This window comes from Manacus vitellinus, unplaced genomic scaffold (genome assembly GCF_001715985.3).
Source record: "Manacus vitellinus isolate BGI_N305 unplaced genomic scaffold, ASM171598v3 scaffold_14_pilon, whole genome shotgun sequence".
NCBI lineage: Eukaryota > Metazoa > Chordata > Aves > Passeriformes > Pipridae > Manacus > Manacus vitellinus.
The window spans coordinates 8,010,664-8,026,483 of NW_021939063.1; the positions used below are offsets into that span (position 1 = coordinate 8,010,664).

At 41.1% G+C, this 15,820-nt stretch overlaps 1 protein-coding gene across 1 annotated transcript in view; it reads right to left on the reverse strand.

Moving 5' to 3' along the window:
• PTPRG (protein tyrosine phosphatase receptor type G) overlaps positions 1-15,820 on the reverse strand; it is a 374,823-nt gene that overhangs the window by 309,943 nt on the left and 49,060 nt on the right.

The window sequence follows — 15,820 nt, forward strand, 5'->3', positions numbered from 1 at the left end:
GATATACAGGAACAAACAAGTACCAGCCATGACATACGACCAAGGGAGAGGGCAGGAGTAAAGAAACCTTTGTAAAACTCCACAAGCTAGAAGGTATTAAATTAATCAGCTAAACCAGAAAAGAATCCATCCTACATTCCATCCCAGGATTTTATACCTCAGATAATTTTTATTTTTTCCCTTCTAAAGGAATGCATTGCTTCCATGAGGATGTGGGATATTTGGGCTTTTTATGTGCAAATTTTGCTTATTGTTTCTGTGCATCTGACTGAACCCAACTGGAGGTGTGTGAATTCACAAATGTCAGTAGAAAGTCTGTAAAAAATTCAACTACCTTTCTCAGAGCCCAACTGAAAACTTTTGTGCTATAATAAATGCACACAAACAGAAAAGACCTTATATCAACAGATGTGGAATGTGAGGAACAAGCATGCACCGAATGGCTTTATGGAAATTTAAGTCCAACTGCTACCAAACCACTTATTTGATCAGTAAGAAACCAGCTGAATAATTCAAAATAAAACTTCAGAAAACGACGTAAGGCACTGCTACCCAGTCACCAAGCACTGCTTTCCCTTCTATTCCCAGGCCAATTATAGCTGGGCTGAAATGAAGCCTGGAACAGGACTTTATTGAACATCATGCACCAGTTACTCAGTTTGCCTTTCTTTCCTTTTGAAAAAGCTTCTGGGTGACACCCCCTTGCACCACAGTAGCAGAGAACACGCTGAGCCCAAGGCTACCCATGTGTGCTAAACTGCTCTGTGGACAACCTTCCCTCTGCAACGTGGATCATGGATTTCTACAGATTTTTGGAATCCTGAAGTGGTAGGAAAAATCATGCAATTTCAGGAAAGGCAGTACAGGTTTGGCCCTGCCAGATTTTCTCTTGTGTGAGTAAAGGTACTAATTGTGCAATTTGAATGAGTTTTCCAGATTTCTTGGCAACTTTCTAAATGCTAATTCACTCCAAGCTGTGAACTAGAAACACTGGAAACACATCATGCTACCAGTTTTTATAGGCAACACTACCTCACATACCTTATTTTCCTCTTTAAAAATACTAAATTGAACATCTTATTTTCATCCTTTTTTTTAATTTTTTAATTTATTTTTATATGTCTACATGGTTGAGAGACAACAGGCACTCATTTCAACAGGAAAGAACAGGTATGGGATGAGAAGATCCAAACACTCTTGGCAAAAAAAAAAAACTAAGCAAAGATCAGAGACTATGAAAATCCCAAGGAAGAGAACATAGGAATAGCCTAGGTGGATGGCTGGAAAGGCTGTCAAAAAAAAAAAAAAAAAAGGACCAATTATTCACTTTAAAAAAATCACACATGCTGAGAAATACATCTAAAGTTCCTCCTTGTTACAAAATCAAAGACAACAGCAGCTTTCTTCTGAGCATTCTCTATACACAGAAGGATTTTTGTTGCCCAGAAAATCTGAGTCCTTCAGGCAGAAGGAAGGTTGCACACTGCCTCCTCCAAAGAATAAGGTACTCCTGTAGGTATCTTTTCCACAAGCCCTTCTGTGTGCCTTACCCTCCAGAGAAAGAAACTGAGTCTAAACAATCTATATTTGTTGAAGGTACAAATGCTCCGAGCCAGTGCAAAACATCTGAAATTGTAAACACCTTTGCACTTCTAACTGGAACCATCAAAAAGCCTCATGGTAACCATGGCATGGCCATGAATCATACCATTGATTTTCAGTGTCCTCTGTGAGAAAATTAAATTATGCAAATCCAAGCTTTTATGAATGCCTAACTTTAATGTGAAATTAAACATTTGCTTCAGTCAGCATCTTATTTATGCAATTATAAACCTGACATTCTTATGAAAATATACAGTTTTAGTTTTCTGCAAAGACACTTAATAGATTTCTGTACTTATTTATGCCTATGAAAGGTGAAGAGCCATGCTGTACGCAAATTTATTTCCAGCATCAAGGATGTTACAAACCAGGAGGGGAGCTCAAGTATTTTTCAAGAGAACTATGGGAAGTGACTTGCTGGTTATACTGCTAAATACCTTCTGTAGGACTGAAAAAGAAACAAATTGGAACATCTTGTTCTAAATAAAATCCTGCATCACTGCTAGACAGCCCAACATTAATGTCAATAGTCCACTTAAAACATGCAGTAATTCAGTAGTCATCAGCAATTTAGAGATTTAGCAACTATGTTTACTGGGTAGCTGCAGAAACTCTGGGAAAAGGATGACAGGTCAAGATCCCTGGCCATGCTGTGAACTGGAAAAGTAATGGTCTGTCTCCTTCAAAAATCCTGACACGACACCACCTTCATCCCTCTGCTGGCTCCGTTCCCCTGCGTTCACAGCACAGCCATGCACTTCATGAGGCCACAAAAACACTCCAAGAGAACACTGTGGGAACAAACAGCTATTGTTGGCAATATCTTATACTGGTAAAGTCATCAGGAAACCATGGACTCAATCTCATGGTGCTTTTGTTCTTTGGTGTCAACTGGGGTCAATGGACTCTCTCACACTCAAGAGGTGCAAGGTACAGAACAGAGCACGCAGTGACTTTTCAGATAAAAGTCTGGAAGAGCCAAAGCATTCAAGTCAAGTTATTTCAAAAAAGGAAGTGCTTCATACATCAAAACCATCCTCTGTTTCAGGTAGAATCGCTATTTTTTCAGATTTTGGGGGAGGCTGGGGATGTATCTTCTGACCAAAACAAGTTGACACCACGAATGAAAATTTAACAGGCATCTTGGTGTTACTACATCTGCTTCTTTCACTGAAAATACATACAGCTAAAATATTCCATTCAGCTCCAGCCATTAGAGTGCATTTATCCATTTTTGTAAATGCTCCAATTCCTCAGTTTCAGAAGATCTATGTGCAAATAAGTGACTCAAAATCAACAGACATCTTCCAGTGTTTCTAACACTGGAACAAGTTTTGGAGAAAATATTTAAGTTATGTTTATTAGCACCAATCATTACAGGTTTCCACAATCTTTCTCAGTTGGGAGACAGTTAACAGCTCCCACACAGGGAGCAGCCAAGTGGTTTCCTGCTCCACTCCTGCAGAGCTGGATGCTGGAGAAAAGCCAGCAATTAGATGGGCTGGTCCGACACGGAGCAAACAGGGGGAGGCTCCTATCTTCTGGGAACCCTGCAAAAGTTGGGGAAGTGGAAATCGGCACAATAGGAGGGGCAGGAACACACTGCAGGAAGGCTCAACATGGAACAGCCAAATTAGAGGGGTGGAACACACACCCACAGAGCAGGAGGCAGAGAAGAGAAGGGGCAGCAGAAGCCCTTGCCCTGCAAGGTCTCATTTGATGCATCACGCCAGTGCTGATGGCAGAGGAGAAATGAATGCCATAATATATGGTCTGAGACGTGCAGATACACGATTAAAAGACAAAGGGACTGATCATACACTCAGATACACAAGCGTGAAATTAAACCCTGAGCAACTCCCCCGGCTGCCGGGGCCGTCCCGGTGCCCGCCAAGCGGAACACCTGCAGCCCGGGGAGCTGTGCTGTGCCTGCCAGCGCCGCTGCCGCAAGGAGGAGAGAGAGGATCCTTCAGAGCTAACATGGAGAAATCTCTTACACACAATTTCATATAATTTTAATGGGTACTGAACGCTACATGATTTCAGATGATGTGGTAAATGAATCAGCCCCTGCCGCAGCTCCGCGGACAGCGAAAGCAATGCAGCGCTGGATATGCCTCAGCATTCTGATCAGCTCCCCATTCACTCTGTCTCAACGTATTAACTTTCCAATAAAAATTATTTGATAAGTGCCCTCAAAGGTACGATAAGGTAATTCCTGCCTGAATACCTTACTGGTGGTTCATGGCTGACATGAAAACACAAAATTTTATCCCCAATCTACTTTAAATATAAAGCTATTACACTATTCAGGGAGATTATACCCTCGGCATTAGTGTTTAAAAGGTATCAAGCCATCAGCTATGAAAGAAAAATCCTTTAAGGTCGATATGTTATGTCTGAATGGTGAAATCATAAGTTATGATGGTAGATTAACTAGATCGTGTGCCAAACTCAGATTCTTTTAAGCTTTCTTTGAAGATGAGGGTTGCACACAAATCTGTTTTCAGCTGTTGCAATTAAAATGGTACAAATTCAAAGGTACACACATTGCCCAGCTCATAATCATTCTGACTTGCCACTTTGGACTGCAGTAGCAGCTGAATCACAGTTTTAGTCCTAGTCCCTAATGTGTACAAACTTGTTAACTGATGTACTTCAGTGTGCTGCTACAAGATAGTCTTTGGAGACAGAGATTTGACTATTGGAGTCTGGAGTAGTGTCACATTATGAAAACACTTAAAGCAAGGGAGTTAAAGAAAATAAGTCTTATTCATGTGTAACAAAAAATTACGAAATCATAAGGAATTCTAGAATTACTTCTGTATCAAATCAATGCCTGCAGAAAAGAAACTTATCAAAACCAAGAAAAGCACTATTTTCTTGAAGTCTGCAGAGCAATGCATTTTAAAAGGGAGTGGGGGGCACGGAAACATTACCTGAAGGGCTTTTGTATCATCTCTTAAACAGAGTTAAAGAGATGAGTGACCCAAGACACTTAGCCATCTGCAAGCCTAAAGCTTCAAGAAAGCCTCACCAGAAAAAAAGCAGCACCTTCATTTAGGTGCACTCACTGTATTTTTAAAGTGCTAAAGAGAAGCAGGTGAGCTGGAGACATTGCAACTCTACTGTAACACATTCTGCTGAAAAGAGTTCAGGTTTCCAGGCAATTTCTTAGAATAAATGTTGCCAAATGGGCCAGAAGGGAAAAAGAAAGAAGGAAGAAAAAACTGATAGATAATAAATTTATAATATTTAACAATTGAAATATTTTGTACAATTAATATAAATAATGGTAAATTCATCTCTCTACACTCTTTCATGGTCAAATTCCTAAACATGACTAGGCTATTTGCCTTAAATATTTTACTACCCTTTGACAGCAAATAAATCTAGAAATATTTCAGGCACAGCTAATCCATTTTGATAGTGCATTACTTTTAAACAGACTCTTCAGACGTGGGTCTCCATATTTTGCAGATTATTTCATATCTTGCCAAAGAAGGATGAAAGTTAAAACAACATATGGTGGTCAGAAAGCATCAACAAATTGTATTCTGAATGAGGCTTCATCCTTTGATTATGTTGCAGAGATTTCTTCTGATTATCAGATAAAAGCCAAAATTTATTCTCCTATGAGCACACGGGCAATTTTCACAGCTTTCCATTAATGAAATATGGGACTTAAAAATGACAAGTTTCTCACAACGTAAGTGAAATAACAGATACCCAGATGCTACATCTGTCAAGAGACATATATCCCTTTCCCAGATGACAGTCACCCAGACAGCCCCTTAATTCCTGTACAAGTAGAATCCACAGGTCTATTCCTAAAACTTACACGTGGACTTTTCACACCAGTCACTCTCTGCTACTCACGTGCCTGATAGATGATGTGGTAACAGCGCAAATTCTAAGAACAAGAACATAAATGCAGAGCACAGCAGGCCTCTACAGGAACTAACCAGCAGACTGCAATTTGAAGATGAAAAATCGTCCAGGGAACACGCTGTCAAACTGTGGGGATTAAATTAACTAGCAGAATTAAAAGCCCTTATCCCGAACACGAATACACCAGTCACCAGGTGCATTAACCCTTGGTAACCTGTTGTGTTCAAAGCCAGTGAGTTGAGTGTAATGCAATTTTGTATTATTGCAATGTACCAACACTACTCAAGTCCCTGAGCAGCAGAGCTGGTGTGGACAGGCAACAGAGAAGAGATTTTCATTGCAGGCTTTTCCTTACATTACAAGTGATGGGGTTTAAGGGTGACAAGAAAGTCTCCTGCATCAGAGCCAGCCTTATGCCAAACCAGACCATGGACTGTGATGCCCAGTGCCATTGGCCACTCTCCCATGGAGCAGATGCCCTTCCAAAGAAAAGCAAACCAGACTCCCCAGCTGGGAGTTCCCACAGATCCAGCTCTCAGCCTGCCTGGCTTTGTAAGAGAGATGAGCAAAGCTCATTAGCAAGACAGTAAGGCAACTTCAAGTTGCATTAATGATGTTCCATTAAGGGGACTCAGAAAAAAGAAGCTTGGGAGGCCAGGAAGACACAGATGCTGCTGGTTGATTAGAAAGGGCTTGATTTTGCATTTTCATGGCTTACACTTTGCTGGCATCAGCTGCACAAGATATGACATAGCTGGTAAATTTGGACCTCTGATGTCAACTGGCATCACCTGCAGCACTTCTGCTATAGAAATAAACAGTCAGCCAGATAACAAACAGTGCCAACAACTTCCACCTCAAGATAAAACCACATAAATTAAACCCACTGCATCACTCCTTCCAAGAGGACAGTGCCCTTCAGCACAGCTTCTGCCACAGAACCTGGGCAATACCCTCAGACTAAGGGTTTTTAGACTCTGCCTCATGAACTCCCATCTACCCGTGTGTGAGCAACATATCATGAAAAAAAACCCCACAACAAAGCAGTCTGTTAACTTTTCCCACGAAGAAAGTGCAGAAAAAAATAGCCCAGACAACTGCACTGCTCCTCCAGGAAGGAGGGGCTGCTGTTCATGTCACACTGCAACAGCACGTGATGATGGTGACAGCTGAAGAAATGAAGTCTCAGCACCCCAGCTTCAGAAACACTCATCCCCCAACACTGGGAACTGCAGACACATCAAACCCAGCCTTGTGTAAAACCCTTATCCCACCAAACTGTTCCCTGACACTCCCCACGTGCAGAAATACACTCCATTTACCTTTAAGACAAAGTTTTCAAACAGACTGGTATTCTAGGCATCTGAGCTGAGATACCTTAAAGAAGACTAAAGCACATTATATCCTAAAAACTGGACTCCTTTTAGACACTTCTGATTTTGGTAGACAGACAGAAAAATAATTGGGAGCACCTGAAAACTCTGTAACCTTGAAAACTCTTGGTCTCTGCATCCTTCACAGTCCCTCAGACTTCTGTTAACCATCATTATCTGCATTTCTTAAAAGGAGGAAACCTCATCCTTGTTCATCCTCTCTTCATGCTGTACTTCAGAAAGGTTATGCCACCTCTGAATTTTATTCATAACAATGAGTGATGCAAACACAGAAATAAAACTTCAGAGCACAGGTTCACATGCAAGGCTGACCTCCACAGGAAAGCTGATGCTCTCTCAGCCAGTGCTGACAGAATCACAGCAGATACTAGGGAGAAAACAGATAAACTCAATTATCCAGTACCTAGAGTAACCAGAGTGAACCCAGGCAATGAAAACCCAGGCATGGGGGCAAAATGACTCCTCACACAGTCAGCTCCAATGTCTCTGCACTATCTCCCCAAGGGCAAGCTTCAAGTCAAACTTAGAACTAGCTGAAATCCAGTGTATTTGTGCTGAAGAGACTTGAATTCCTCAGCCCAGACACACTGAGAAGGGGCCAACTTGGTCCCTTCATTCATGGTATGGTTTATCCAGGAAATGTGTAAACCACACATGTATAATGGAGTTTGTACCATGAATTAACAATGGCAAAATAGGGCTTTATTTCACTTCTTGCTTTATTGCAAGTACCCAAACCTTAAGGGTTTTACAGCAGTAAATGCTGTAGCCAGAACCACTTGTCTCACTCTCATTCTCACATAATCAGGTGCTGCAGCACACACAGTGTGCTCTAAATAGCAAATAAGTGTGACCTTAATCAAGTATTTTTTACTTCCAATTCCTTGTTTAATGCAGAATCATACCGCTGTCATTTCACTAAACCCAGTAACACTCACAAAAACACACAAACTTATGCAAAATCAGCAGTTCCATCTCTGGGCTCTAGAGATAATTTGCTTGTATCCTCTGCCAGCATTTGTGGTAGTACAGCCTCATTACATTTTCAAAATGGATTCCCCCAAGTACAAGAAGTATCTGGGTAAAAAAAAATATTAGACTCATCCAAATAACCATAGCAAGGACCGTGTGACACAGACCTGCTCTTTGACTTCTGTCCACCCACAGTGCCACCTTGCCAGACACATTCTTGCCTCCCCATAGGTAGCCTACAATTTCATTCACTCCTGCCATCATCCCATTAAAACCACCCTTGCATTCCATCAGCAGAGACAAGCATCTATCTACAACCCAGGGTCTTCTCTGCTAAATTTCAACCAAGTCCTCAGAGGGGGGCTGTGCTCCTGTGGAAGGGTTCAGTACTGACAGCGCCCCTTCAAACTCACCTGCCTCTAACTCACAAGGAGCAGCAAGCCCAGCATTCATTCAGCAGCAAATGCAGGGCACAGTGCTCATTTCAGGCACACAGAGAACACTGAGGCACTTTATGAAGCCAACAGAGCTGCTCCCGCTGTGTGGCATGAGATCAAACATGTTCCATTATAAAGTCTTCAGAGACAGGGGTTCGTCAGCTAATAAAAATTCCTCATTCTTTATACAAAATGATTTTTTTAACCCGTGTCCTTTGGCCCATTTAACAATTTATTGACTGTGGGAAATAAAGTGAGGCCACATCAATCTCTTCCTGGTTATTTGGTTCAGGCTCTCAAATTAATGCAGAAGGTGGAAAGCTCAATAAAGAACTATTTAAGAAAAGAAAGGAGAAATGCTCTAATCCCACTGTGAGATATCTTCCTCTCAGTTTGCAGTCAGGCCTCGCCACCTACAGCTGCACAATCTCCTGGAGGAAAGATGGAAGAGCATAAACCAGCATTCCCCTGGACTGAGCAAAAATAACTTGAGATTTGTATCACTCTGCACTGAAACAGATCAGTAGTGCCCAGGTAGCCAGATTTAGTGCCTTCAGCATGTGACAGCAATTTCAGCCAGATCCACAAAAATTATTTTGGGATCAAACTTAAAAGCTGAGTAGAACCAAGCAAACAAGCACTCATTTTTATTTGTGTAAAAATGTGGTTAATTTGGCTTATGATCTACAAAACAAGGGGTTTTTCATCTTTTTTATGCTGACAGCTTGCATTACATACAGATTTTGTTGCAAAGGGTTTAATCCACATTTATTTCCCAAAATATAAATCTAAAGTGGAAACTGACATAAATAGAGATTTTTTGTGTGTATGTGTGCTGACTTGAACAAGTTGTTAGTCTGGGATATATGCCCCAAAAACGTGACCTACCACCCTGAGAACTCTCTCCTTTCCTTCCAAATAAGTTGCATTGTTCAAAGGGAAAAGACACTATAAATACTACAGAGTTGATCTGTAAACTGAACCAAACTTCCATCTTTGCTTTGCAGTTCACCATTAGTTTTTCACCCAGGTAAGAATTTTTCTGGAGATTTCCCAGCAGGAAGGTCTGGTGCTGTTTAGGATCCAAAACTAATACTTGGTTCCTCGGTCATTTGTCTCTGAAGAATGCAATAAAGACCTTGACACGGAACCTCACACTACAAAGAGCAACAGGACTTCAGCAGCAAGCACAGAAATAAAAGCAGTAACAGAGCTCAGATGCAGTAAATAGACAAATATTGCCAGCAATGGTGCTCCCTTTGTAATGATGCAGTGGTGGTATTCAGCATGGGCTGAGAAGGCACAGCATCACTGTTCTTTCCATACAACCAATTTAACCATCTGTAGGACAAAGCTAATGCCACACTCTGTAAACGTAAATGATGCTAAACCAAGAGGAGGAGAAGCAAGAATGCCTCAAAAATATTCAGCTGCCTGGCAAGCTCAGCGAAATGGGCTGATGTAAGTGAGACATTCCACTAAAGATAGATGTAAGGCTATGCAGTTGGGGAGAAATAATAATCAGTGCAGGAATGAAGTGAGAGAGTGCTGTTTAGAAAGCAGTAATGCAGAAAGACTTGAGTATTAGGGTGGATAATGAATTAGATGAAAGTTCATGCTGCAATACCACTGCAGAAAAAGGCAATTGCTATCCTGGGGCACATGCACAGAGATACTGGAAGCAATAACTCAGTTTTAGACAGTTTTTGGCAAGGCTGTCACTGCAGTGCCACATGCTGTTTGAGGCCCATTACTCAAAAGAAATAAATTCATTTTTAACAAAAAAATCTAAGACCTGGGGCAAAGGAGGGAGGGATGACAGGGGATGACATATGGAATGAATCAAGGCATCTTTAACATCAACCTTGTGCCCTACTCTGTACTGGCCTGGACAGCCAAGCCACAAGACTGCTCAGCCCTGCCTGGCCAGGCCTTGGTGTGCTCATGTTCATCCTCTCAAGGCTCCAATGCTCCACTCCACCTTCTACCTCCTTGTTTCACACATCAATTTTCATAACAAGCCTCATAAAGAGCTAGATTTTAGAGCACTCAGAAGTGTTGATCTTCAGGCAAGAAGTGCTCTCACAGCACAAGAGTGAAAGAGGAGGAGATGAAGAGCTCTGCAAAGAACAAAGGGATGCTTTCACCTTGTGGCAGGCCCCGGTGGGAGCTCAAATGAACACAATCATTTAAGCAAGGGGCAGGTTTGAGAGGAGATGCTCAGTGCATACAAGTGCTGGAAACAACACATGATTTGCTTGAGTGCCACTGCAGATCAGCTCTGGCTGAGAGTGGAGACCAGAGCAAAAGGGATCAGCAGGAGAAAGGCACACAGCCTTCCAACCAACCCGAGCAGGTCCCACACTGCCAGGCCAACCAGAGAGAGAACTCAGTCCTGGCATGGGTAGAAGACAGCTGGGGAGCTGCACACTCAACATCCAAACTTTCACTTCCCCCAGAGCACCTCAGGAAGGCTCAGGCACAGAACTCACTCCCTTCCCACTCCAGTCTCAACCACTCTGCAACATTCCCATTTCCAGTGTTACTAATCCTACAGTTATTATAAGCACTTAAATTACTAAAAACCACAAACAAAAGCACTGTGCCTTGAAAGACCGGATGAATCTGGTGTAGAGCCCATAGCCTGACAAATATAATTGTTTTCTTCATGAGGGTTCTTATGATCCTTCAGCCCACCTGCAGGAAACAAGGTTGTTGACTGCTGCAGGTTTCTCACTTCCCAAGCAGATTGCTTGGCTATTTAATTATAATACAGCTTTGTACTTAGTCCCCACTTGACTCAGAAAGCCCCAGAATGGTCCTCAATACCCACAGAAAGTTTAATTACTCAAGAAGATAACTCCCCCCAGGCAAGTTAATTCCAAAGTGTGCACGTGTTCCACAGTTGCTATTTCTGTATTTTATGCTGCTTCTTTGATGTTTTCACTGTGAGCTGTAACAATATTCCATCTCTTGTACAGCCAGTGTCAGTGTTAAAAAACAGATTCATCCTTTTATGCAATACTTACAAGATTTCTTCATGGCAATATCCTATGTTCTAGTTTGTCCACAAAAAGGAGATATTCCTATCAAAACATATTCTCTTTTACTCTAAGCAATTTAAAAATACATTACTATAAGGAAATTACTTTTTAAGTAACAAATGCATGAAATATTGACAGCATATCAGAGCTTGCTCTGTGACAGCATTCATCCTATCCATGTCAGGGATCTGCAAAGCTGCATCTTACAACTATGAAGAACTTCTTTCAATAGCACACGGACTATAACAAATGAGTTTTCCTCAAAAAAAAACAAACCTGTTCACCATTAAAAATGTTTTTATTGATATTCTTTTTTACATTCACCATACATACCACAGCCTTTGCTAGAGAAATCAGAAGTAAGACTACTCATAAGAAAACCTCATTGTCTTTCTTTTTTTTACCCCCAATTTGTATTTTGTAAACAAGAAGCTCAAAGCAATCGGTTCCAGTCAGGCTTTTCAGCTTTGGATTTAAATCCTTTCATGACTTCTTCAAAAAAACATGTATCAAAATTTCAGGGGGGGTGGGGGAGAGGACTCTTAACATAGTAATTTTGTCTGATGAACAAACTGATGTACTACAAAGATGTACTTCTATATACCCAAGCTACTTGCCAACCAACAACCAAATCAGATTTGAACACAGATTTGAAATAGATATAAAAAATGGTAACAACGATTAGTAAAATATCATCTACTGTATGTGATTAGATTTAAAGCTACAGGAAAAGAAAGACTGGCACATTTGGCAACTGATATGATCCATCTTAACACAGCATATACAAAGATCATCCTTGCTCACATGGAGTGTATCCCTCTGGTTACTGCACTGCTCTGAAAGGAAATAAAAGATACAAACATGAGATAAGAAGTTTGTTTAAGCAGATCTGCTGAAATACCAAGAACCTGCAAGAAGCTTAACTTCCAACAGAGAGGGCTCAAGCCATTATCCTATTAAGATAGATACTAGGACTTGCCAGGATTTTGGCACTCCAAAACACAATCACCCAACACCCCAAAAATATCCCAGCAAACGATCCTCATACATCCCTCAATACACAGGACAGAAGCACAGAGTCTGAGGCTTCAAAACTGAACAGCAGCAAGGGACCAGAGTCAGCCTCAGCTGGAATCAGCAACAAGACTGAGCCACAGGGAATGTGAAGGAGGTTGGTGCAATAAACAGGTCCAGACTCAGAGAGACAGACTTGGAAACCAGACTGACCAGCAAATTGCTAAAGAGACCAGTGAAGATCCTTCAAACTGCTCAGGGATAGAACCCTGGGAGATATGCGGCTGGGGGGATAGAGTAGGAAGGCTATTTCTTAGAAATGCTACATAGAAAGAATGCAAAACGCTCAGACACAGTATGGTCTGGGTTGAAGATCACATTCAGGTGGCAGGTCTGGCAGCAGTCAAAAAAATAAACCCTTTTGGGACAGGAACACAATAACAGCCTCTCCTGGCTCCAGGCAGCTGGAACAGAAGGGCAGAAACAGGAATCTGGGACTGCAGAGCAGCACTGCCAGGGCAGACTGGGGACAGGACAACACAAGCAGCAACAGAAGCATCACATGGACTGGTGTTGCACTGACAGCCACGGACTGCTGAAGTTATCGCTGAGTACCTGTCATGATCTGCGATGGCACTGATTATTTCCTTATCAGTGACCCACTCTGTAAGTCTAAATACTACAATAACAACAAAAGCCACAGAGCAGGAGGCCGCTTTGCAATTTTGAGCCACCCCACTGCAGTAGAGCAGTGTTAACTGCAAAGGAACCAGACCCAATTTAGCTGGAAACACTTCATTTGAGAATTTTATTGTAAGTGTAAATTTATTAGAGCCCATTAAGCAACACGTAATCAATAACTCATCATTATTTTCAGTACAGGTAAGGTAAGGAAAAAGGAAAAAGGAATACATCAAGTCAGGAAGAAAGAAATCCTTGAAAGAGCTGCAAGTTCTTAATTGCCATTGAGGTCTAACACAGCTGAGATATTCAGCAGACTCTGCATTCATGCCCCTGAGAATTAGGTAAGTGAGAAGGTGTTACACACACACACACACCATGTAATGCACAGGCAAGAGCCTTGGGTTGATGTAAGTTTATTTGAACTATATAAAAGCCAAGGGACAGTCAAATTGCGATTTAATATAATTTTGTTCCTACTCCACTTACAGACAATGCAGACCATATTTACAGGAGGGAAAGGGGGTGGGAAAAAAAAAGGAATATTTTTAATTTTTTTTTTTTTACTTTATATATGAATAAATAGTAGAGATTTTTTTAAAAAATAATGATGCCAGAACATGCTCATAAAAGGCTGGCACTATCGGAAATTTGACTTCTTTAAAATATATATACTTTAATTTGCTTTTTAAAAAAATGACTGTGCCCTAGTAAAAAACTGCAATTTCCAGCCAGCTACATTAATATTTCAACTTGGTCAAATTATTATTTTAAAAAAATTTCTAATAATGTAGCACTTGCTGTGTGTCTTTTAATAAGATTACATTTCTATTTATGACGTTATAATACGTTGTATTAAAAACAAAAGAAAGATTACCATGGGAGGAACAGAGATGTCTTCCTTCATTTTAAATTTAATTTAAAGTGGAGGAAAAGGATTTTTCTCTTAAATTAATATTTCCCTTGCAGTGTTATGAATCCCAGCTTGTGCTATTGAATGAGAAGCAGGAATGGAAACTTTATCATTTTTATGCAAACTCAAAGAAAAGGCAAAACTAAACTTCACTAAGCCTCACATATACCTGTAAGCTAGAACTTGCATCTTTGCACAGTCTAAGGGTAAAGGTCCTAAGCCAAGATCCACATTCCTCCTGCTGAAATAGAGCATAACAAGTAGGTTCTGTTGCTCTGTATTATTATACCCATTTTATGGCAGGTGAAGTGCAGAGCAAGGGAGCAGAATCCATCCTCGAATGAGCTGTGCCAGTCAGAGGAGAAGCAAAACACCTGCAGTGCCTGTCCATCCTACTCGCCCTGCCACCTGGAAGGAAGGCATATTTTGCCTACAGTGCCAACAGAGGAAAAGTTCCCATACCTGTTAGATATTTACATTTTCTGATTCTGGAGAACGAGAGCAACAGGAACACACTGGAGCTTAAAGACAATGGCAAGTCTCATCCCCGGGCTCCCATCGTGTCATGGACGTTTTCTATCCCAGCTGGGTAAAACTGCTGTACAATGTTACCACTGCATTTTGCAAAGGAGGTCAGCATTGGAAAAATAGGTGCAGAGAAGACAAATCATTCCTTGGTATCTGATGGCTATCAGTCAAATCAGAGTTAAAATGCAGGATCAGACCTGAATGTCAGTGGAATATTTCATCCAGAAAGTTGCACAGATTTGTCCTTTTAAAACGTAGGGTGATGAGAGAAGTTCACAGACTGCATTAGTCAGAAAGTGCACTCAGGTATTCAGCCACAGAAAAGACTGGTGGAAGATGTACATGAAATGAAGTGGGTTTGGGTGGCAGAGGTATAACCTCATGCTGGAGAAGCATTTCTGTGTATGCTCGCCATACTGTAAAAGATTATGAGGGTTTCTTCCTTCCATAAGGTTCCATTATAGTTTGAAGGAATCTTCTAGCCCAGACTCAAAATAAAATAAACCTGTTAGCCATTCAAAGGCAAAAGTACACACTAAAATAATCACCTTCAGCCTGAAATGGGACTAAGGGGCAAAATCACTGTCCCTGAGTAGAAACCAAACCAGATCCCAAACCCCCCTTTGAACAACTGAGAATTCCCAGAATAAAATGACTAAGTGTGCTCAGGAATTATTTAGTCACAGCAATATATTCTTGACAAAAATCAATGCCCATGATATACACTATGCCACAGAAATGACCTTTAAATAGCCATGGTCTTGGACAGCAGGCCACAACCATGCTTCAGAGGGGGTGGGGAGAAGTACAAGACAAAAAAGGATGTTTTTCAGATAGGTCTTTACTGGTCCTTGACAGTCAACAAATTTATAACAGATGTGCCTCATTCTTAGTGTGGAGAAATGAGTGCTGGTAACTGTTATTGTCAGGACAAATCAATTGGAGCCATATGTCTGCAGCAGCTGACAGCATCATGAAAATCTCAAGCAACACAGAGACATTAGGATGTTGCAGAAAATAAGAGCTTTCCCATCGTGTAAAGGGCCTTTGGGAGATGCCTCTCTCTTGGAGATAGGTTTGTGGGAATTAGCTTATATATTTTGGTTCTTTCAAATGCTTGATTGTATGCGAGACTTTGCCCTCTCTTACCTATTCCCCAGACAGTAGGTTATAATTAACAGGAGGCAAAATGCTACAAATTAAATCATAGGACACATCTAATTAGGATTCTTATTTTATCTAGATTAAGCAGGAAGCTGTCACAACATAAAATAGAGAAGTTTCCTAACCTTCTCTACTACCCTGTGCTCCCCAACAAAATGTCAGCTATTATTCCCAGTGATA